Raw genomic sequence first — 21703 nt, 5'->3', positions numbered from 1 at the left:
GCCCGGATTTCTCATGGAATTGAATTCATTTTTTAAAGGGTGAGGAGTGGCAGAAGAGGAGACAGTTTAGTGTTTGTCCTGCACACAGCCAACCCATGATCCATCCTGGCACTGCAGGTGGTTTCCCAGCTCCACCAGCAATGATCCTGAGTGCAGAGCCAAGAGTAACCCTGAGCACCACGCGGTGTGCCCCCGCCCCACCATAAACTCAAAGGTCTAAAGAGTTAGTCTTTACCAAGTTCTACTCATGTGTATTTAAGAAACAGAATGAACTCTTCCTACTTTGAGTTTTATTACATGATATTTATACCATTTAAGTAAAAACTTCCATATTAAAACTTGTTACGTATGTCTACAAACTTATGTAGACATAAACTTTTTAGCAAAAAATACTGTATTTAAATCCAAAGCCCCTGGAAGAGGAATCATGCTTTCTGATGAAAGTTCTAGAAAAGTTATTATGCATAGTCAAAAAGAAACATGAAAAATGCTTAATAAAAGCATATACACCCGAGCCAGCTCTTTAAATCAATTTAACTTTTTAGAACCAATAAGATGCGTTTAATGGTTCATTTATCTGAGTTCAGTATAAATTTAGAACACAAAAGCAGCTAAATGAAGAGAAAGTTCAACATTTCAACACCAGCGTGTCACAAACAGTGACTAAATTAAAAATTCCAACTTGCATCATGATTTGTAATGGAAACCAAACACTCTAAATAATCAACTCTCTTAACAATAAAAACAAAACTTCTTCCAAGGCATGTAATAATTAAAATGTCACTCAAATGTTCCTGTTCCGCATGAGAACAGGCTCTGCTATAGTGTACCTCAAGGCAGGGACCACGAAACCTAGGCCCGAGCAAGGCTTTGAAAAAGAATTCCAACGTCTATTTAGGTTAAGTTTTAAAAGCACCATAAGTTGGACCCCAACCAGCTATGCCAACTAGTTCAGAAAGGTTCTGAAGTGTCCTTTACTAAACAAACCTTTGCATTTTATCTGCTTTAAATTAACACATTAACATCAAGAACCGGATGGAAAATGCTGATTGGGGGCCTCTTGCCAGCACCCTCATGTGTGATGGGAAGAGACCGGCCGGGCACACACGGACGCAGGGCCTGGACCTGTCTGCTGCCCCAGCCGCCTGGGGAAGCTGCTTCTGGCCCCTCACAGAGCCCTAGGTAAGAAAAACATGGCACAGAGTCCCCATGCACCTCCGCACAGATATTCAACGTGAATGAAGAGGATCCTCTAGGGACGGAACCCCGACATTTGGGAAATGCTCGGTACACAATGCCGTCTGTCCAATATATTGTTAGAAGGACTTTTCTTAACTCAATCGAATTGACAGAGAGAGATGAACAGCGGTCGAGCTACTTGAAGGATGGAGAGGTAAACTGAAAAATAAGATACGAAAGAAGAATCTTGCCTTTAAGAAGGCCCGTGGGGGCCGGAGTGATAGTATAGCAGGTAGGGCGTTTGCCTTGCACGTGGCCGACCTGGGTTCGATTCCCAGCATCCCATATGCTCCCCCAAGCACCACCATGAGTAATTCATGAGTGCAGAGCCAGGAGTAACCCCTGTGCATCACCAGGTGTGACCCAAAAAGAAAAAAAAAAAGCCCTTGGTGTAGAATTCTTAAACTAGGGTCATGGCCCCAAACAGGGCTGTGTAGCTCAGTGGTTCTCGAGCACTAGTCCATGGTGTAGGAAGGAGGCCAACCACTGCCCACCACTTACATTAAAGTTAGTGGGCCCTCTCCAGACAGGTGCTGGTCCAGGTGTAAAAAGGTTGATGAACACTGGTGTAGCTTTTTTCTTTTTGGGTCCACACCCAGTGATGCTCAGGGGTCACTCCTGGCTCTGCACTCAAGAATTACTCCTGGCAGTGCTGGGGGACCATATGGGATGCCAAGGATCGAACCCTGGTAGGCCACATGCAAGGCAAATGCCCTCCCGGTACTATCGCTCCGGCCCCAACACTGGTATAACTGAAGAGGGGAGTTTGTGTGCATGAGTAATATTTTTTTTAATTTTAAAGTACATTTCTTTAAGATTCATTATCAGTAAGTGTTTGGTTTGTATGCCTATTTTATATACCTCGTGCAAATCATTTCTTAACGCAAATATTGAGTAATAATGCAATGCCTGGTAAGAGAAAAGGAGTCGCAAGTGGGAAAAACTTAAGAAAACCTGACCTAAAAAATTTAAATCAAACACTTGGCATCAGTAAATTAAAAATAAACACCCGAATATGGGCTGACTTGAAGCAAGCAGGCTGTGTCTGTTGGGGCGGCCAGGCAGGGGGCAGGGGACTGGCTGCAGGGCAAAGAACCCGAGGAATCCTGTGGGCTTGAGCTGCATTTCACCCTGACACTGACAGCTTGCTGGAGCGTCTCTCTTTCACAGGGAACCAAAATTCTCTAAGATACTGTCGCTAGCAAGTCAGCCTGTTAGCAATTATTATTTTCACTAAACTATTAATCTAAATTGGCAAAAATAACACCCCTAAATAATGATTTTTTAAAAGTCTATAGTTTCATTGCGGAGACATTTTATAGGGAAGAGAAAATACTGTGGATGAAAAGGAAGCAAACAGACCTAGTGCAAGGCCCTGAACTTACAGAGAATAAATAAGATGCTCCAACACTTCAGGAATAGCCTGTGCTTTTCCAAAAGCTTTGTCTTTTCAAATGATAAAAGTAACACATGTTCATTGCAAAACACTGCAAAGTGCTTAAGAGCATGAGCCCAGAGGCTGAAGAACAGACGGCAGGTAAGTGCTTCGGTCAGCCCTGGTTCCGCCCCCGGCACCACAACAGTCATCCTGAGCATCCCTCGGGAGTGATTCCTGAGCACAGCGCAGGGAGCAAGCCTAAGCACTGCTGGGTTTGCCCCCAACCACTTCCCAATAAAAAGCATGAGACATGGAAATGGCTCAGACGGCCAGGGGCACTCCAGGTGTGGCCCTCCCACCCCAAGCAGCGCCCAGGCACCCTCTGAGCTCTGCACTCAGGGGGCCCCCCCCCCCGCACCCCACCTGCAGGCTGTCCCCGCCTCTCCCGAGTTCAGACCAGGAGCATTTCCTTCTTGTGTTTTGGGCATGACGAAGAGTGTGTCGTGCTTTATGGGTTAGCAGTCTCCCCTGCTGCCCCAGGGACCCGGGGCCCATCCTGGCGCTTCTCCCCAGGGTGTTTAGGGACTAGTGCTGGAGGACAGGGTGCTTCTCTGGCCGCCTCCGAAGGGGCTAGGGCCACGGTGCAGAGCCAGGAACTGTACCTGGGCCAACCGCAAACAAGGCATGTCCTGGCCCGGCTGTCTCCATCTTGTGTTCAGTTTTCCCTTATATTAAAAATGATTCTGAGTTATAGATTCCCCAGACATTCAGTAGTCACTTACACTGATGCATGCAACCCTCCCACATAACCCTTCCTGTGACGCCACCTGAGCAACAGCCCTGACACAGCAGGTCACTTCCGTGACCAGCTTGGGGGCTTCTCTGCCCTGCAGACTGCAGCCCACCCCGACAGCAATATTAACTATAACTTTGTATTTTTCCATATGTTTTCTTCCTCTAACTTACCATTGGCAGGCATCTGGGTTATTTCTGGGTTATATCTGGCTCTTTTTTCTTTTTACTTTTTGGTTTTCAGGCCACACCCCGCGGTGCTCAGGGCTTATTTCTGGCTCAGTGTTCAGGGACCACACGGGGCCTTGCAGACCCCACCTGGGGCTCCAGTTCTGTGAGCCATTGCCCTGCCCCCTTAATAGATGGCAATAATGTGACAAGTGTGACCTTTAGGGGAAGCTAGAGCACTACTTTATCCCAACACAGCCGGAGCGCAAACTCCTATCATTCTAACAAGTTTGATTTATTTTCAGCAAGCGCACAGCAGCTGTAGAAACATCTAAGATGACTAACATTTCATAAGGCAACTCAAGTCTGCAGCCCCTGGTCTGGGCGTCCATGTGGTCCTCACCTGTCCACTCCTGCCATCTGCTGCTCTCTGCGATGTTTCCATCTGCCGTCACATTGACGGACAGCCAATGGAACCTGACTCTGCTGCACGCCCCCCAACACACATAAGCAAATTCCAGAAATGTTTGTGTCTGGAATATTTTAAATGTTAAGCTTATTTATTTCAGCACCTTATGAGACTGTGCCAACAGAAGAAATACAGATAAGCAGATAGTACCTCCAACATGCAGCCTTCAAACAAGAATGAGCAATTTTCTAATTCAAGTATCCAGAAAAGGGGTAATTCAAATATCTGACCTTTCTTTTTCTGATAGTGAGTGACGTACTTCTCTTGCCAGTTTACAGAAATGCATGAATGGAGGGGCTGGAGACACAGTACCGAGATTAAGGCTCATGTCTTGCATATGGCTGACCCTTGTTTGAATCTCCCACCTGGGTCCCTGGGGAAAGACAGTCCAGGGCAGGGGTGGGGGGGATGGGGAAGGAACTTGACTCGCACCCCACCAGCGCTAACACCACATAAAGTGCCCGACACTGCCATGGCTCATCCTGAGAGCAAAGAACAGCCCCTGGTCGCCCACCTCCATCAGACAGGTCAAGCATAAACTTATTTAAGACGAGATTCTTATGCCCATGTTGCTCCTGCCCCCTCCGTTATGTGACCCTATATGCAACCCACCTGCTAGGAAGTAGATCTACATCACGAGTGTGTGAGGTTGGGGCTAAGTGATAGCACAGCCGATAGGGCATTTGCCTTCCATGCGGCTGACCCGGGTTCGGTTCCCAGCATCCCATATGGTCCCCTGAGCACGGCAAGGGGTAATTCCTGAGTGCAGAGCCAGGAGTGACCCCTGAGCACCGCTGGGTGTGACCCAAAAAGCAAAAAAAAAAAAAAAAAAAAGAGCGTGTGAGGTGAAAATTACCCCGAAGAGTTTCACAGTGAGATCAGATACTTGCCAAAGAAAAAGAAACAATGTTTACTTCTCCTGAACTCAATTTACCAAGAACACTTCTAGTATGGAGCCAGAGAAACAGAACAGCAGATAAGGCACTTGCCTTAATGCAGACAACCCAGGTTCAATCCCCGGCACCACATACGTCCCCCCAGGTCCCAACAGGAGTGATCCCTGAGCACAGAGCCAGGAGTAAGCCCTCAGCACCACAAGGTGCAGACTGAAACCAGAAGAAAAAAAATCTTTTTTTCCCTAATGTGTCAATAATATCTTAAGTAAATAACTTCCCGTCCAAAAATGTCAAAGGCCAAACAACATCTACAAGATATTTCCATGTTGTAAAAACACAAATTGCTTCTCACACATTCTAAAAACATAGCTGAAAAATAACCCTCACTGTCCAGGTCCAATAACTGACAATTAGACATGATGTATCTATGCATAAGGGATGTCCACAGAGCCACAAGTGAGAGGCTAGCTGAGGCACAGGGAAGACACCGAGTAATCACGCCGAAATTAAGGACGACAGATCTGAGACAGCGATACAGTCATGTCTGTAGGGCACTTGGAAAAGTTAAAACTTTATTACAATTAACCTAAGTCCAAATGCCTAAAGTATATAAGGTAATGAGGGTATCTGCTAAAGCCATCTTTTAAGAAATTTTGAACAGAAACTGGTTCATATTTAAGCCTCTCAAATTAAACTGTTTACACATTATGTATTACATTTAGCATGTAAATCTTTCTGCTTATATTTTATTTCCATTCACTAATCCAAACACTACATTTATAAAGCTGTTATGTCAGAGAACCCAAACCAACAGTTTGCCTGGATATCCTGGGCAGTCTCTTCCCCCCCTCCCGACTGCCCTGAGGGGCCCCCAGCCTCCAAACACTGCAAACAGCACCCCCCCCCCCTTTCCTTCTTACAGTCCTGTCTGAAAGCAAGAAGCGCTTCTGCTGAAGAACGGAGGGAGGACCATCTGACAGCAAATGCTTTTTGCAACAAGAATGAGTCATACGAACTACCAATGACAAAAAAAGCTAACTAGTGCCAGAGAGACAGTGCAACACACTGCTTGCTCTGCACGCAGCCAGCCCGGGTTTGATCTCCAGCATGCCCGGAATGAACCCTGAGTGTAGCGCCAGGAGTCATCCCTGAGCACCATCGGTGCCCACCCCCTGAGCAAACAATGAAAAAAAGCTAAATTACATAGAAAGCTTGCCTCTGCAAAGCAGTGATCAGTATCTTTCACTCCGCTTCTGTGCTGTTTTACAATTATGCAAACATTGATAATCCATGTCCAAATAACTGTCAGGAATACCTAACAGAGCTTTCTTTAACCTTCAGAGCCCTGATTTTTATTCAAACCACAGAATCTACAGATTGTGCTGCGAGCATGAGGCAGAAGCCTGATGTGAATTCTGAGCTCAGATAGTACTCATCACCGGGAGAAAGCAAGCAAGATACTGTGTCACCCCTTAGTATGTTCCTACATACTATCACACCATTTTTGAGTACATTTCGAATAAATGTACTCAAATAAATAAACAGAAATAAACTTCAGGGAATCAAAGAGGAAAGCCGCCATCTCCTTTCTGGGTGATAAATACGGGTAAGTGACTTTGTTCAAGCAAAATGACAAGTTCTGAGATATTCGGTTAAACTGTAGCTATATTTAGGCCGGGGCCTCCCGGTGCCTGTCACACAGCCTGCTCCCTATCCGGCAGTCTCCAGCACATTCCAGCTGGTGATGCAGGGCCCTGCAAGAGGCCATCGACTTATCTCCATGGCACGGCCGCCGCCGCAGTACCACGCGTGCCATTCATTCCCCGAGGCCCTGCTGCACAGTACTGGCGAAACACGCGGGATCACTCCCATCTGTGCGGGCTGGGTTTGCGCCAAGCACCTCATTCGCACCAGGCCCAGAGAACATTTTGGGAAGAACAGTGCTCAGAGTAATGGGACGCTCCCCGCAGCAGCTGGGGAAGGCACACCAAACCAAGTGGGGGTGGCAGAAGCAGAGGCAAATCTTTGGCAAGTGACAGCCTGCCTACAGATGCAAATCTTGGGCTGGCTCAATCTGCAGCAGACTGAGAAGGTGCTTTAAAGCAGCCTTTCTCGACGGGTCCATGTGGCCCCCATGGCGCCCCCACAATAGTCCATGGGTCACAGTTGAAACTTGTGTCCAAGGAATCCTTGGCACAAGCCTAGAGGAACAGCGGGGACAGGAGCCACAGGAAGGAACAGTGGGATGTGGGATGGGGGCTACAGGGAGGAACAGAGGGACAGGACAGGGGCCACAGGGAGGAACAGCGGGAGGGGGAGCAGAGGGGGGTGGTCACAGGAAGGAAGCCAGGTGAGAACAGGTACAAGGTCAGAAAAAGACTGAGCACCACAGCCGTAAAGGACAAATTCAGTACTTAATGAACCCTCTTAACCTCCATGTAGAGAACAATCAAACAGTAATAACCCCCTAAATCACGGCACTCCTATTACTATCTGGGCCCCCCATAATAAACCCTCTCTTCCGAAACAAACTGGAATGGCGAAGCATATGCTGCTGTATTCCAATCTCGCCAAAAATATATTTCATGAGTACATTTGAGCCTCCTGCTCCACACAGCTGCATAACATTCCAGCAATAGCCCAGATTTACATGAAATATCTACTCTAGAAGTTGAAACCTTTCTCAAGTATGACCCACTAAAGATATTACTGAATATCTGGACCAATTCCACATGTTCTGATGGAAGTATATACTATAATTAATAAGAAATATTATTAGAGCTATATATTAACAAACTAATTCTTTGCAGCTGGAAAAACATTTTTAAAAAAAACCTTTCAACTGACAGACAAGGGTGTTCTTGCAGGAACAAGACAATCAACTCGCCCACTCTCTCTGTTCAACTTTCACCTCCTGTGAAGGAAATCCGATTTTTAAAACGAGGGTAAAAGCTCGTGTTCTTTCTCAACATCAGGAATGTGTCCTTCAAAAGTAAAATCAGCCTTTCAACATGAGAAAACATCCTGCTCCCCGGAGCTGCTCCGGAACTGCCTTCGCAGCGAGCCCGATTCTGAAGCCAGCCGGCCAGAAACTCGAACAGACCTACCTTCAAGACCGAGATCGCCGCACAAAATGTGCTGGGTCGCACCCTTGGGGAAGGGCTGGACGGGCGGCAGGGCCCCCAGCTGAGATAAGGTCAGGGCTGAGCTGTCAGCTGCACGGTGACGAGGCCCAGAGCCCTCAGCAGTGCCACTTGCCTCCTAATATAGTGACAGGTGGGCTGCTCTGTCACGGGGCTGGCCACGGCCACATTCCAGGCAGGGCCCTGCTGAGACCCCGGCTCGGGCTGCACCTTCCTGCCCCCAGACCGGGGGTACAGACTCTGCGGCAGTGCAGCGCCGCTTCTCACGCTGCCTGCCCCGTCCATCACAGCACCGCCTGTCCCCAGGATGAGGAGAGGGTCGCCGAGGATGCAAGCCCGACAGGGCGGCCCGGGTCCTCACTCAGAGCAGCTGGGAGCTGTGGCTTGTCAGGGCTTCCCTTCTAGCCTGCCTCCTCAGCCCTCACTCTCTGCCCCCTGGTCAAACACTAGAGGAAGGCAGCCCTGTCAGGAGAGAACTGCTTTAGGTCAGGCGTGGCGACGGCACTTTCTCCCTCAAACACACCCAAGACCCAGAAAGATAATTTTTTCCCCATTTCCACATATTTTAATATATTTCTAATTAAGAACGGCAAAATAACTCAAACTTTCTTAAATATGCAAAAGATTCAAAATCTCCCCTCCTGTTGAAGTATGGTTACGGTACTCAGAGTACCACGGGTGCTCCACAGTGTACTAACTGCTTGCACATTGAAGGTTTCATTTAGGTTTCAAATCGTTATGGGTTAATAACCTATTTTTGAAGAAACCCCACGATGATAAAGGATGAAGCTGACATTTCACTGCTAGGATATGGTTAAGAAGCACTCAAACATGTTATTAAAGCAGAGCCAAATATTAATTCACCTGATCTGTTGTTTTTTTTTATTGAATCACTGTGAGATAGAGCATTACAAAATTGTTCATGATTGCGTGTCAGTCATACACTGTTTCAACATGCATCCCTCCACCAGTGTCATTTCCCAGCACCAGTGTCCCTAGGTTCCCTCCCACCCCTTCGAGCCCCGCCCCATCCGCCCCTACCCCGCCCTGCCTGCCTCTATGGCAGACAGCTCTCCTTTCTCAGAGAGAGAATTTTAAAGAATCCATCGGACACCAAGGCCCTAAGGAAGCTGACCCCAGGGTGCAGCTGCAACAGTCACACCCAAACACTGCTCTGTGACATTTACTACACTGGAAACCAAGATGAGAATAATCGAATCCACCCCGCTTTGTGACACATCACAGGTCTGCTGTTTCAACGGCTCTGAAATCCGAAGACAAGAGTAAAATCAGACGTTATCCAAAGCCATGCAGGTGCCTCCCCGGGGAATTAATGCCATTCTGATGGGAATTCCTTCCAAAACAAAACAGAAAGCACATATTACCTAATGAGAACTTAATTTCTGGTATTTTTCCACTGTGAGAAAGTTTACTAAGCAAGAGAACAATCTCCAGTGTCCACTTGGAGTTCTGTTCTGCCGTCACTTTCCCTTCTGAAGCCCCCACCTGGGAAAGAGCTCCGAGCAACAGACGACAGACTCAGGCCGTAACTTTGAGGGGCATCATAATAGATTTTGTTTTGCCATACAAGTGACTAACGTCAAGTGATTCTGTCTGTTAAAAATTGATATTTAATTTAGTTGTATATTTGATGACTGACCCTTATTTGTGAGGTGAAAAAAACAGATGCAGCAGGATGAGACAGATTCCCAGGCCTAACCCCTGGGCAGGTCTCTGCCGTCACTGGATTCCTAGTGGTAGGATTTTCTTCATGTTATTTCCATCTCCCCTAAGAGCTACCAACAAGGTGATCTGTTAATAAAAATCTCATAACTTAATTTTATTTTTGCGAAAGTATATAATCCTTATGAAGCCTCTGTGGGGGGAAAAATCATGCATTTTGTAGATATCAGCAGTCGAGGGTTCCCGAGCTGGAGCGCTCCAGGTAAGGAGGCTGAGTGCGTGCACTGCACCGCGCCCCCAGCTGCACGGAACTGAGCAGTCTCTGAACTCGGCCACAGGAGGCCCCAAACAAAATTTAGGAATTCTAATATAACAATTTTTTTTAACTTTTAGATTACTTTTATCATTCAGTTGGCAGCCTGCCTCATGAACTGGGGAGAAGTCAGCTGGGATAGGGAAGGGATCACTAAGTCACTGATGATTGGAGGGTTAGTTCTGGATGGGAGATGTGTGCTGAAAATAGATTAAGGACCAAACATGATGGCCTCTCAGTATCTGTATTGTTAACCACAATGCCCCAAAATAGAGAGAGTAAGAGGGAAATTACCATAGAGGCAAGGGGAAGGGAATGGGGGGAGGGATACTGAGGACACTGGTGGTGGAGAATGTGCACTGGGGGAGGGATGGGTATTCCATCATTGTATGACTGAAACTCAAACGTGAACACTTTGTAACTGTAGCTCACGGGGATTCAACAGAAAAAAATAAATCTTACCATCATATTACCATAATTTATATTCATATTAAATGTAAGTAGTATAGATTTTTACGAATGAATAAATACCTAATTTTAAAAAATAAAAATAAAAGCACTCAACTACAGATTTAAAATTACAATGGACCTTAGTTTGGGGAAAAAGAGAAACTTTTTCTTTCTTTTCTATGTCCAATAAACTTTTCTATTTTCTAAACAAATTTCTTTCAAATACAATAGCAAATGGTTAAACAAGAGACAAAATGAATAAGCACTGTCTTCGCAAAGTATATGAGTTTTTTCCTTGCCCTTTAAATAAGATAAAGGTGTTGAATAATGGGGAAGGGCCTTAAACCATCACAGGAACGTGTATTTATCCCACAGGCTCTACACAGCTAGTGAAGGACCTTCCACAAAATTGTGCAGCTTTGAGAGTTGATTTTCCACTAAGACTAACATACTGGGATGAAGATTATCACTGCAATGGCTACTCAATAGGGTCGGGAAATTGAAAATTCCATCCAGAGCCAAAGGAAGTGACCATCAGACATCAGTTTCCTGGAGGATGTTCCTGTCAGCTTCCCGACGGAAACGCTACATCTTTTCCCACACTCCAGGCAAGTAATGAAATCACAAGGATCTAACACATTTTTTGGAATGGAATAAAAAACCTCAAAATCTCAATGTTCTCTACTCCTTCAGCAAGTAAAGTTTGGCTTTTCTATAAATTCTAGCAGGAAAAAAATCAAACAGCGAAGGGTATATTTAGACAATCATTCTACCTATTAGTTTTTACCCCTACCAAAAAGAAGCTTGTATGTTAAATGCTAAATTATCTTTTATAAAGAACAGGAGTTCATTCTTAAGTGTTTTCCAAAATTCAAATAAAACATGGAGAAATTATATTGAAACACCTCCATAACCCCATCACTCAGATATGTTAGACTAAAGAACTAAGTACAGACATATTTAATTATACAAGACTGAATGTATGTATACTTAAGAACAATAAATTGTTATCTATATTTCATTCTAAATTTCATCCATTAGTTGTGTTCTAATACAGTTTTTTAATTTAATAGCTTCTAATATGTATGTTAGGACAGGGATGGAGCTCACATAGCATGCCACCACAGTAAAGAAAACTGTTCTCAAATTTTTATGTAAAAACTCAGCACTAGCAGAGAATTCTAGATTCTAGAGCAGAGACTTCAAATTGTTCTTAAAACTACTCACGTTTACTCTCAGAGTTTAAAGAATGAAGCAATGACAATGATAAACAAGTGTTGATTTTAAAAAGCAATCTTTGAATTAGACAGCTTGGTTTTACACTTTAAAGTATCAGCTTGTGGCCAGACAGTTCGGGGGTCCAGTGCCTGCCCTGCATGGCTCATTTCCTGAGCACTGCAGAAATAATCCTTGAGCACAGAGTCAAGAGTAAGCCCTAAGCCCACCAGGTGTGTCCAACACCTCCCCTCCCCTCCAATAAAATTTTAAAAAGCAACAAGTTGAAGCCTTCCTTATGTAACCATTTTTGTTTTAAAATTTATGGCAAGACAAACACACAACCCATGTGAGTGAATCAGTTCGTCTTTATAGACGCATCTTACCAAGTACTGTAATAATCAATGACTTGGTGCATAAAACACAAAGCCCTATTTCCTTCAGCAACTAAGGAGAACAGAACTGGAATTTACCTAGAATTTATCTTCAAAATAGTTCCATGAAATCCCCCTGCTTAAGTCTTAAAATAGCCCTTGCTATTTTAACTTTTAATTAGTAACAGTGGAGAGTACTAATTACACACTTATCTCTTTTTCACCTATAAGAGAGACCAACCAACTAAATACAAAATGAAAGATATAAGGACACATAAAAACATCTGTAACATTATGATAAGAATCTCCTTACCAAAAAAAAGGGAGGATACCATTAAAAATGCATTCCTTCCACTCTGCCTACAATACTCCCCGAAAAGTTGAGAAATCATGGGTTGGCAGTATGCTAAGTCTGGAGTTACTTTTATTTTAAAATGATCATTTGTTCTGACGGCTGCCAAGTACCACCTGGAGTGGCCCCTATCTATTAAAAATAAGTCACCTGCTATTTCATTGACATTTCTGACCAACCCCAGTGAAGCACAAAGAGCTGATGGTCAGCAGGTCTGGGCATCCACAAGTGAGAGCAAGTACCTCAGATAATTCAACCTGTTCTTTGTCCAAGAGTGCAGCGTGGAAATAAATTATGGTCTTCCCCACTCTTTAAGTGGACCCAGGCTGGAGCAGAGCATTCCATTATATCATTTAGATATGATGATATGTCAACTTCCCTCTCAGTTCTACACCCTTGAATTGCTTACTTACCCCCTTTCCCTACTTCTCTCTAAAAAAAGAGTAGGATAGGACAGTCCTTTGGAATTTTAATTATTGCTTAATAATAATTTATTACTGACCCAAGTTTTTCCTTTCCTTTTAAAAAATAAATTGTTGCTGCTTTTTGGATTATGAAAATAATGGTCCTCCTGATAGTCCATTAGTTGTATTCTTTTCTATTTATAAAATGTTTTAAAACTCAAACTGAGAAACAATGTCATAAGAATTTCCTTTCATACAAGAAAGGAAATCACCCCTACACCCAACTTCCAAAGCAAAACATTAACATTTTAGTATACTTCCTTCCAGTCTTTCATTTAATATAACAAAAGTGGTGCTATGCAGTATTCTACAGCTTTGCGTACACCAAACATTAAACTCATTCAAATCTTTATTTTAAGCTTTTTAGTGAATTATTCTCTATGTCTATGCCATAATTTTTTGACTGTACCAAAAAATGTTCAAACTCCTATCCTTATTTTTAATTCTTCCTTTAGATTACAGAGGTATAAGTGCAATTGCAGCCTAAAAGGGATAAGCATTTAGCACTCCTATAAAAAAAATTATTTATACACCCACCCTTAATTTTTATTCTTTTTTTTGGATTACAGAGGTACAAGTGCTACTTCAGTCCAGAAAGGCAGAAGCACTTGGGGTTCCCGTCAGCATTTACAGTTCCCAATGTCTCAGTCCAAACTTTCTCCCAATAAGCCCTCATCTCACAGCATCTCAGAAAAAACTATCTACCTACCAATTTAAGCAGACCAATTGAATCTTTTTGATTTGTGTTCTCTATTACTGGTAATTAAAAACAATTTAATATACTTATTCACTTTCTGAGTTCTTTCTATACCATCTGTTCCTATTCTTTCCCCAAATATTGGGGTTGTTTGCTTTCCCTATTATTTTAATATAATATACAGGGACTAGCTTAATACTGATTGAAACTATTTATATGAATAACTGGCATTCTTTATTGAAATTCTCTTTCCTGAATAAATTAAATTACTTATTTGAAACAAATTATAGAATTAATATAAGCAAAGCAAAAAATTCCGAGCCTCATGTCAATTTAAAATGTACTGTGATGGCACAGAGTCACCTCACTTAGCTCTAGCAAAAGTACTGCTAAATGGGTACTGCTAGCACCACCGCTCTAGGTACAAAGACACCACAGCAAGGGAGGTGTGTCGAAGGCCACGTGGCCAGGGTGTGGGATGACCACGCTGTGTAACTCCAGCATGGGACCGACCCCCTGCATCAACCATCTCATTTCTGCCACGCCAGCTCCGACCTACTCACCTTCTTGATTATTTCCTACCCTGAGGGTTTCACCAGAACCTCAAACAACATGTTTTAGAGACCCTGATTCTCCTTTCCACCAACTAAATACCCACTCTTCCCCTCAACCGGTCTATTTCTCCCACGATCAGCAACTGAACTCTGTTGTCATCTGGACTCGAGCCCTTGACTACCATAGCTTCACACCCACTTGGGTGCACCTCCCAGCAGTCAGCCTACAAAGAGTTGGCCCAGTCTTGTTTTTTCACCACTCTCTCCTCCATCTTTGTTCTGACTCCTTTGGTGCCATGACTTGATCCCTCAGCCTGCAAACCACACCAGCCAATCGCTTATTTCCTGTGTCCTGTGGTGGTTATTCCTGCTCTACTGTGTTTCCCCAGTAGGAAAGGAGTGCCATGATGGATTTTAGACGCCTTTCATGCTTCCATGCCTCATTCCAACCCATTACAAACATCTAAAACCAGCAAAGTCACACACTTGGGTCAGGAAAGGTCTTTCGAACACCTATATAAAGTGTATTCCACAGAGTATCTAGTTGTTGGATTCAGGAACTAATTCTCACTCAACTGTAAGGCAGCCCACAGACCACCATCAGCCCAACCAAATTCGGGTTTTCACAAAAGGAAGTACCCAATAATTATCTACTGACTCAAAAACAGTATCGCAAATAACCTCAGCATAACTGCAAAGGGGAGTATTAGCAGCAGTGTTTTTTGGTAAAGAGAATTGTACTTACCTTACTGTCCAGAATAGCAACCTGAACTAATAAATGATTTCTACTAAGTGGTTTTGTACAACTTGTGTTAATCAGTATATATATTCCATTAGTATATGAAGTACTCCACTAACTAATTAAAAATAAAAGAGTAAGTTGTTTAATAATACCTTTGACGTAAAAAATATTAGGGTAAATTTTGCATAGCTTTTCAGAAGAGGTCTGTGGTGCAAGACTGGAGGCAGAGAAGAACAGAAGCATTATTAATTGGCATCTGCTATGCTAAGATGCAGCAAAATTTATTCCTGAGACAGGCAATGTGTATGCATATTTCACATGACCAATATGCACATTTATTCATACTGGCCCCTTTTAATGGCAAAAAAACTAAAAGGAATCTAAATTTCCATGCAAAATCAAAAGAGTAAATTAAAGTGGACTACTTGATGGCAGAGAAAATGAAGTAGCTACAGGGACAAGATGAACTCCAGGAATAAAATGAAGGTGCAAGTCACAGAAAAATAAGACTTTTAAAAGGAGAAACCATTGATAAGAACTGTTATAAACACAAAATTAAGGATAGTGATGCTTCAGATGAAACAGCAGAGAAGCAGTCGGTTCCCGGCATCCCTTATGGTCCCCGAGTACTGCCAAGAGTAATTCCTGAGTGCAGAGCCAGGAGTAAGTATTCAGTACTGGTAGGCGTGGCCCAAAAACAAGAAGAAAGAGAGGGAGGAAGGAGAGAGAGAAAGATGGAGGGGGGAGAGAGAGGAGGAAGGAAGGCAGGAAGGCAGGAAGGCAGGAAGGCAGGAAGGCAGGAAGGCAGGCAGGAAGGAAGGCAGGAAGGCAGGCAGGCAGGCAGGCAGGAAGGTAGGAAGGAAGGAAGGAAGGAAGGAAGGAAGGAAGGAAGGAAGGAAGGAAGGAAGGAAGGAAGGAAGGAAGGAAGGAAGGAAGGAGGGAAGGAAGGAAGGAAGGAAGGGAGGAAGGGAGGAAGGGAGGGAGGAGAGAGAAGGAGGGAGAAGGAGGGAGAGAGAGAAGGAGGGAGAGAGAGGAGGGAGAGAGAGAAGGAGGGAGAGAGAGAAGGAGGGAGAGAGAGAAGGAGGGAGGAGGGAGGGAGAGGAGGAGGAGGAGGAAGGAAGGAGTGGGGAGGGAGGGAGAGAGATGCAGGCAGCTTAGACCTTGGCCCCACTAAGCTTCCTGGGCTTAAGCCTATGCCTTCTTCCAGGCACGGAGGGTAGGGGCTATTTTTCAACTTCAGAGGTGGTTTAGAAAAGAACCAAAAACACTGATTTATCTACAATCTTTGGTACCTAATGGTCCACCTGAGCACTGTTAAAAAGTGACCCAAGCCTCGTACCCAATTTGGTTCCTGAATACCACAGAGGGTGGCCCCCAAACAAACAAAAAATCTGGTTTATCTAAACAGCCTATAATAAAGAGAACTTTACAAAGCAATTATGTATTAAATACTTGACAAGAGTGTATCACTCACTCTCTTCCCTCGCTTAATGAAGGGGGGAAATGTGGAGAAACTTCAGCAAAAGACAAAAATAAAATACAGGAAGGAATCTTTCGATAGGAAGTTGAAACGAAAGATGAGTTTCTCAATTGAATGTGCATATAGAGCACTTAGGGGTCTTGTGAAAATGAAAATGTTGATTCTGGAGGTCTAGGTTGGGCTTCTAAGAACCTTCTTTTCATAACAAGTTCCAAGGTGATCCTATGCTGGTGATCCACAAACCTTCCCATGAGATCGAGGGATTGAAACAGTGGCGATGAGGAACAGCTGTACGGTACTGGGCGGGGCAGACGGAAGTGCGGGTGTACTTTATTAAACTGGTCTAGTTTTACTCATCGAGGTAAAGAATTGACATTATTCTTACACCAAGTGAACTTATACATGATAGAGGGCACCTATTAGAAAAATCAGGAGTACTAAATTTTTGTAACAAAATGGTGCTTTGAGAGACAGTCACATTTTGAAAATGAAAGACCACGGGATGTTTCACTCACCTCCACAGACACGTTTCTTTTACAGCAGAGCATTAGCCATTTCCTTCCAGGAGACGTCTCCAAAGAAACCAGGGTTACCAGAAATCCACAGAACATGAATTAAAGCCCAATGGCACTGCCAACGCTAGAGTCCAACATAATTAAAGGAGGATCCCAACACTGCATGCACGAAAATATATACTGGCCTTTAAATTTCTCTCTAAGAACACGGTCTGACAAAAATGCTTATTTCCACAGAAGTCACATGGAATAATTTCCACTCACCATGTCTGTTTGTTTAGTAGTAGTAAACCCTTCCAACTCAAAATAGTACTTCCACATGGAAAGTCCTACTTTCATCCATCATGACAAAACAATCACTTAAACCCTTCAAGGAAACTGCCAAGGACGTGTCCCAAGCAGGGAACAAGGTTCTCTGGCCACACATCCCTGCAGTTGTTACGAGGCTCCAATGATGGCAGCGTCTGCACCAGCCCGGTACTTCTCATCCTCACAGATGAATTTTTCGGTCAGTCCAAAGATGAGAAAGTCACAAAGGGCTTTAATGCACAGATTCTGGATCTGGTAGAATTCGATACCTGGTAAGTAAGACAGCTAAGCCTCCTGCAATCTCCACAGAGTCCTTTTTTTTTTTTTTTTTTTTTAAGAATACGGTAAACCATAATGTCTGGATGTTCCATGTTACAACACTCCCAAGCAGCTCTGCGCAACACAGATTTGCATGACCACGATGAAGCTCAAATGTAAAGAAGTCTGCAGTTTAGCGGCCTTATACTAGAGAAACTGAAATAACGCAGAGAAAAAACACACTTGACATTGTTTTCTGCAGAACTCAGGTACTCAAATGCCACTCACTCAGCTGCACCGGAGATGGGGGAAACGCTGACCTTCCCTTTCAATTAGCATACTGAATATTCCCTTTCTCCGATTCACGTTCTAGAAGAGTCTGGGGTATCATCAAAAAGGTATCCCATTTGCAATCCCACACTGAATAAATGGATTAAAGAAGTGGCATTTGGGAGGAAATTCCCCTTGTGCCAGCCCAGGCTAAAGAGATGAGAACAGTGTAACCATCTCCTTCCGGGAAAGATACCATCCTCTGAGGCCTGTTGGCCCCCTCCCACAGCTGCAAAAACCATGAATATAAAAAACACTGCACAAATAACGCAGCCAAATATGATCATAAATCCTGTAAGCCACCAATCGGAGACAATCGGCTGTCTAGATCCATAAAAATTCGAAGACCAATTTAGCATCCATCATGATACCCATTTCCCTAATAACCTTAATGAGAAATCCAAACATGCAACTGTTTTTGCTTAACAACAACAACCGAAAAAAGTCAACGAAGAAAAACAAAGCAAATCCAGGCTAAAGGAAATGCAATCCACCCAAACGCACAGGCTCCTTCTGCACCAACCAGCTCAACACCTAAAGGCTTCCTTTTTTTTTTTTTTTTTTTGCTTGTTTTTTAATGTCTCGGGGTCTTGGGAACCAAAATATGTCACTCCCTTCGCTTCACTAAGGGTCTCCTGCATCTCGTCCGAGTGGGGTACCGGGGCCGGGCTGTCGTGTCGGAGTCCTGCACGGATCCCGCGCGTGAACCGTCCACTGCACACGCGATGCGCGCGGATGACGGCGGGTCACGCCAGAACATCATGGATGTCCCGCAGGAAGCAGGCGCGGCCTCCCGCGCTGACCGCACTGCAGCCCGTCCCCGTCCTCGCCGCAGCCCCCGGCCGGCCGGGCGCCCGGGTGGGCGCAGCCCGCGCCGCCCTGCGGGGCGCCCCCCACCCGCCGGGCGGAGGCTCCACACTCGCGCCCACCCCAGCTCGGTGCCCAGTGCTCGGGCCGCCCCATCCCGCCGGACAGGCCGCGCGCGGCGGGGGCAGCGCGGGGCCTGGGTGGGGCCGCGGCCGTGGCCAGCCCGGCGGGGCTGCTGCATTGTGCTGCATCACGGCCGAGCACCGCCGCCGCCCACCCTGCCCCCAGCAGGGCCCGGACAGCGCCCCGGCCCGCGCCCCCCGCGTCCCCAGCGCCTGGCCACCCCGTCGGGCCCGGCTTTCGGGACGCCCGCGGGAGGAACGCGGGTCCCCATCAGGTGGCCGAGCCCCGGGCGGGTCTCCAGTCACCAAACAAAAGGCGCCCCCCCCCCGCCACCCCCTCCGGGACAGCGCCAGGGGCGTGGTGCACCCCGGGGCACAGACCTGGGGGCAGGCGCGGGGACTGCTGCAGCGCGGCCAGCCCGGCCAGCCCGGCCACGCCCGGCCGCATCCCCCGATCGGCCGCGCGCAGACCCCGCGGACCCCCGGACGCCCCCGGAGACGCCCCCCGGGACGCCCCCGGCCCCGCCCGGTCGTCGCAGCCTCCCGCCCCCGCGCCCCTCCCCCGACCTACCTCCCGGGGCTCAAGGGTGGGGTGGGGGCGCCGGGGTCCCGTCCTCCTCCCGCTCCTCGGCGGCCGGGGGCTCGGGGGGCTGTGGGCGGCTGGGGCCGGGGCTCACAGGACGGGCCGGGGGGCGCTCCGGGCCGGGAGGCGGCGAGGCGGGGACTGGCGGGATCCGCAGCCCGCACGGCGACAGCTGCACTGATTCCGGGGGCCGGCCGGGAGGAGGGCGGGGAGGCGGCGCGCAGGGGTGCTGGGGGAGCGCGGGGCGGGGACAGGGGGAGGCGGGAGCGCGCGGGGCGGGGCGCGGGGGCGCGCGGCGGGGGGCGCGCGGCGGGCGGGGCGCGTGGGGAGCGCGCGGCACGCAGGGGTGCGGGGAGCGCAGTGGGATGGACTGGGGGCGGGGGGGGGGCGGGGGGCGCGCGGCACGCAGGGGTGCAGGGAGCGCGCGGCAGGAGGGGCGCGCGGCGGGAGGGGTGAGAGGAGCGCGCGGCGGGCGGGGCGAGGGCGCGCGCGGGGTCGGGCGCGCGCAGCTCGGTCCCTCCCGGGCTCCCGGGTCCGGTACCCGCCCGACCCGCGGCTCCCGCAGCCCCCAGGCGGCCCCCGCCCCCATCGCCCCCCCCCCCCCCCCCGGCCCCACCTCGCGGCGCTGGCGGCTGGGACGGGGCTGGGGCTGGCGGGGCCCGGGGACAATGCGGCTTTGTGCCCCGCCGCCGGCCAAGGCCAATTTCACGTTTAATTGGAGGCTAATTCGATTATCGCTGGGGAAGAGAGGGGGTTCGGCGCGGCGGGGGGCAGCGCGGGTGTCCCCACATCCCTGGGCGGCCGAGGGACGCCGCGGGGCTGCGCTCGGCCCTGGGGTCACACCCCACCCGGGCGCAACCGCGCCCTCCCCGCGTCAGCCCCGGGAGGGGGGCGTCTCACCTGCAGGCTGCAGGCCGCGCGACCCCCGGGGACCCCGCCCGTCCGGCCCGGCCTGTCCATCAGGCGCCGGGCGTGCAGAGCGCCGGCATCCCCGCGGCGGGAGCGCCGTGGTACCAGCAGCCCCGCGGGCAGAGATGCCCTGACGGAGCAGCTCGGGTCCGACGGACTTGCTCCGGGTTTTGCAGGAGGCCAAGCGAGGCCTTCGGGGTGGGGGGATAGGACCACTTCACCTTCAAGATGTCCCGGGCACCGGGCCCACCTGGGTTCGATCCCCGGCACCCCATAGGGTTCCCCGAGTCCGTCAGGAGTGATTTCCTGGGCGCTGCCCCAGGAGTAAGCGCTGGGCACTGCCGGGTGTTGCCCCCAAACAAACAGAAGATTTGCCCCCACCCCTGAATAAAAATACAAAGAGCCAAAGGATTGGAATCATGCCTATATCTCAAATGAATAGAACTGAGGCCTGAGAGATGTATGTTTTGTGTGTATCTTTTTAACGAATGTTATTATTTAATAAAGTGGAATTGTCCCGGCTACGTGAAAACGGTTCTTCCTTTTAGGCTTTTACCATTAGGACATTTACTTGTGCCAATGTTTACTTCTGCTCTCAAGGACAAAATAGATGGGAAAGCAAAAAACTTCGCGTTTTTCTCAGAAAGTGGATGAACACCACAAAAGGGCTGGCTTGTTCTTCGCTGTTTACATGTAGTGGGCACTTAGGAGGTGCTCAGAAATTATTTGTTGAATCAAGTTGAACAGAACATTTAAGCGACTGCCCTCATTAGGTAATACAGGAAATCCACCAGGAATAAAAGTTGTTTCCCTTTCACTTAGTGTTTTGTGGCTGGCCCCTAGCACCTCCCCACCCACAGTGATAATGAAATACCAAAGAAAACAATAGCGGCACTGGGAAATGCCTCACTTTAAATTCTTCCAATGTTATTCTGAAATGGTGAGTCTTAACTGCTTCCTTTATCACAGATAACGGTAGTTGAATAAATCTTTTGACTGGTGAGTCACCCTCCCACCCTATTCTATCCCCCCTTATCTTTTTTTTTTTAATTCCCTTCAAAAAGGAAGGTCACAGGCCACTTTAGGAAGGGACTAATAAAAGAGCACTGTATTCCAAAAATGTGAAAGTGGAGGGTTGAGAAGCTTACTCTATCTACCTGGACTGGAGTGATATAGCTCAGCGAGAAGGGCATTTGCCTTATGTGGCCGGTCTGGTTCAATTCCTCCGTTTCTCTCAGACAACAAATCTCACAATGGAGATGTTACTGGTGCCCCCCCTGGAGCAAATCAATGAACAACTGGAGGGCAGAGCTACATGACAGTGCTACAGACTCTATCTACCTACCTCACTATTCCAAATTCTTATCCTTTTGTAGGAGAAAAAATCATTACCTAGGAGAGCCCATTGAATTACTGACAAAATTTTTTAAAGGGTCAAAAAGAAGATGGTCTTAATATGAA

The 21703-nt window shown here is 47.2% G+C and overlaps 1 protein-coding gene and 1 pseudogene across 1 annotated transcript in view; one reads left to right on the top strand and one right to left on the bottom strand.

Annotated features, from left to right (window-relative positions):
• The window catches only part of SPTBN1 (spectrin beta, non-erythrocytic 1), a 161939-nt gene extending 142421 nt beyond the window's left edge, over positions 1-19518 (bottom strand). Inside the window, exon 1 of the mRNA XM_055119711.1 lies at positions 19322-19518. The gene's annotated coding sequence lies outside the window, so the exon portion shown is untranslated. The remainder of the gene's footprint in view (positions 1-19321) is intronic.
• LOC129399564 (uncharacterized) overlaps positions 1-21703 on the top strand; it is a 742397-nt pseudogene that overhangs the window by 328294 nt on the left and 392400 nt on the right.

The sequence above is a fragment of the Sorex araneus genome, chromosome X (genome assembly GCF_027595985.1).
Source record: "Sorex araneus isolate mSorAra2 chromosome X, mSorAra2.pri, whole genome shotgun sequence".
NCBI lineage: Eukaryota > Metazoa > Chordata > Mammalia > Eulipotyphla > Soricidae > Sorex > Sorex araneus.
Note: the sequence above shows the minus strand (reverse complement) of the source record. Positions and strands in the feature narration are given on the sequence as shown.